The sequence below is a fragment of the Humulus lupulus genome, chromosome 4, assembly GCF_963169125.1.
Source record: "Humulus lupulus chromosome 4, drHumLupu1.1, whole genome shotgun sequence".
Classification (NCBI taxonomy): domain Eukaryota; kingdom Viridiplantae; phylum Streptophyta; class Magnoliopsida; order Rosales; family Cannabaceae; genus Humulus; species Humulus lupulus.
The window spans coordinates 117,675,165-117,678,136 of NC_084796.1; the positions used below are offsets into that span (position 1 = coordinate 117,675,165).

Below are 2,972 nucleotides of genomic sequence, written 5' to 3' on the forward strand. Positions count from 1 at the left end.
GTTGCTGCTGCTAATGCTAAGTTTAATAATGTCGCTGCCGCTCAGGGTGAAGTCCAAGATGCACGTACACTCAGAGATTATGTACTTCCTACCGTCACAGGAATACAAACATGCATAAGGGAACCAACTATTACTGCCAATAATTTTGAAATAAAGCCAGCGATCCTCCAAATTTTCCACTCCACAGTGCAATTTGGCGGACTCCCCGCAAAAGATCCTAATATGCAGTAAGCTAATTTTTTAGAGCCATGTGCTACTTTAAAATACAATGGGGTAAGTGATGACGCCATTCGCCTAATGTTATTCCCATTCTCACTGCGAGATAGGGAAAAAATCTGGTTGAGCTCCCTTCAATCCAATTCCATCAACACATGGGAAGAGCTAGCTTAGAAATTCCTTGCTAAGTTCATTCCTCCAGCCAAAGTTCCAAGATCAAGGGTTGAGATAAACAATTTTCTTAAGAATGACGAAGAATCCTTGTATGATGCATGAGAAAGGTTCAAAGAGTAGCTGAGAAAATGTCCTCATCATGGGATAGAAAAGTGGATGTTAGTCCACAATTTTCTTACAACGGATTGTGTGGTACTACTCGCACAATAATAGATGCTGCAGCAAGTGGAGCTTTTATGAGTAAAAACGCTACAGAAGCATGTGAGCTATTATTGGAGGAAAGGCCTATGAATAATTATCAATGGCCTGATGTAGGGGAGGAAAACAGAAAGGTAGCTGGTGTACATAAATCAAATGTTATAACGACATTGACTGCTCAAGTCGCTTCATTGACTAAGCAGTTGCAGCAGAATACTGTGTCAGCTAATGCCATTCAGATGCAAACAAAGTGTGAAATTTGTGGGGGTCCTCACTCCTTTAATCAGTGTAAAGCAGTCTCATGTTCAAGCCATAAGAAATTTTCAGAGCCCTTATAACAATCCTTTCTCCAACTCTTTTAATTCCGGATGGAGAAATCACCCAAATTTCTTGTTGAGAAATAATCAAGGACAAAAATCTTCATTCCAACAGCAATATCAGCAGCCGCTAGTTCCAGCACCACAACAATCTTCTTCTTATTAGCAGCCCAAGCAATCAGATTCTCCAGAACAGCCTAGTGAACTACAAGCTTCCTTATTGACTCTCACTAATACACAAGCTCAGTTCATGACAGAGACAAGATCATCTATTAGGAATTTAGAGATACAAGTGGGTCAATTGGCAAACATATTAAATAATAGGTCTCAGGAGAATTTTTCTAGTAATATAGTGGTAAATCCAAAAGAGCAATGTCAGACAATTATTTTGAGGAGTGGGAAATAGTATGAGTAGCCTAAACAAAATGAGATAGTAGAGCAGAAGAGAGAAGTGGGGGATAACCCTAAGTCAGTTGAGCAGGGGTTACAGAAGACCTTCAGTCTAAAAAAGAAGCTTCTCCAATGACTGTTGAGCATCATGCCAAAATTCCTTATCCTCAGAGGCTTCGGAAAACCTCTCTGGATAAACATTTTTTCAAGTTTCTAGAGGTTTTTAAGAGGTTCCACATCAATATTCCCCTTGCCGAGGCCCTAGACCGAATGCCCAGTTATGTAAAATTTATGAAAGAGATTTTATTGAAGAAAAGAAAGATGGAGGATTATGAAACCGTGACTTTAAATGAAGAATCCAACTATTTTGCAGAGGAAGCTTCCCCAAAAGCTTAGAGACCCAGGGAGCTTTACAATACAATGCATTATTGGGAATTTTGAGTGCAAACCTGCCTTGTGTGACTTAGGGGCAAACTTAAATCTGATGCCATTATTTGTGTTTTGTCGACTTGGTTTGGGAGAAGCGAGACCTACAACAGTCACTCTATAGTTAACAGATCGATCAATAAAGCATCCAAGGGGGATCATTGAAGATGTGCTAGTGAAGGTTAACAAGTTTATATTCTCCCTGGATTTCATCGTTCTAGATATGGAAGAGGACCATGATGTTCCTATTACCCTTGGCAGACCATTCTTGGCCACTGGGAAAGCATTGATGTTCAGAAAGGTGAGTTGAGATTGAGGGTTCAAGGAGAAGAAGTTGTTTTCAATTTTTGTAAGGCAATGGAGTACCCTCGGGCAAGTGATAGTTATTTCTGTATAGATGTGGTAAATGAGGTGGTATTTGATACAAGTTTGGGGGAAGATCCTCTTCAGTTATCCTTAACTAAAGCTGAAGTGGACAATGAGGATAGTGAAGAGATCTTTGAGTATGTAAATTGGGTGAACTTGTATAGACCATACTTTGGAAGAAAATTTTAAGAGCTAGGAGAAGGGTAGGAAAGACCATTGCCTTCTATCGAAAAGGCACCAGTGCTAGAGTTAAAAACTTTACCAGACCATCTTCACCATGTCTATTTGGCTGAGAAGGAGACTTTACCTGTGATTGTGTCTTCTTTTCTTTCTAATGTGGAGGTGGAGAAATTGTTGAGAGTGTTATAGGCTCACAAGTTGGCTATTGGGTGGACACTGGCAGATATTAGAGGGATAAGTCCTTCGACAATGATGGAAGATGAGAGCAAACCCTTCATTGAACCCAGCTATGAAAGAGGTAGTGAGAAAAGAAATACTTAAATGGTTAGATGTTGGTGTGATTCACCCTATTTCTAACAGTACACAGGTGAGCCTAGTGCAAGTGGTACCCAAGAAAGGTGGTATGACAGTGGTAAAGAATGAATATAATGAGCTCATCCCAACTAGAACTATGACGGGATGGAGAATTTGCATAAATTACCGCAAGCTGAATAAGGCGACAAGGAAAGATCATTTCCTCTGCCTTTTCTGGATTAGATGCTTGACAGGCTTGTGGGCCATAGTTAGTACTGTTTTTTGGATGGTTATTCAGGGTACCATCAGATAGCCATTGCAATAGAAGATCAGAAGAAGACCACTTTCACTTGTCCCTATGGCATTTTTACTTTTTGGAGAATGCCATTTGGGCTTTGCAATGCCCCACTA

At 40.1% G+C, this 2,972-nt stretch overlaps 1 non-coding gene across 1 annotated transcript; it reads right to left on the bottom strand.

Moving 5' to 3' along the window:
* Positions 1-428: 428 nt before the first annotated feature.
* LOC133833526 (small nucleolar RNA R71) lies at positions 429-536 on the bottom strand. The gene has a single exon (XR_009892903.1). It is a non-coding gene; the product is annotated as a small nucleolar RNA R71 (small nucleolar RNA).
* Between the last annotated feature and the right edge of the window lie 2,436 nt (positions 537-2,972).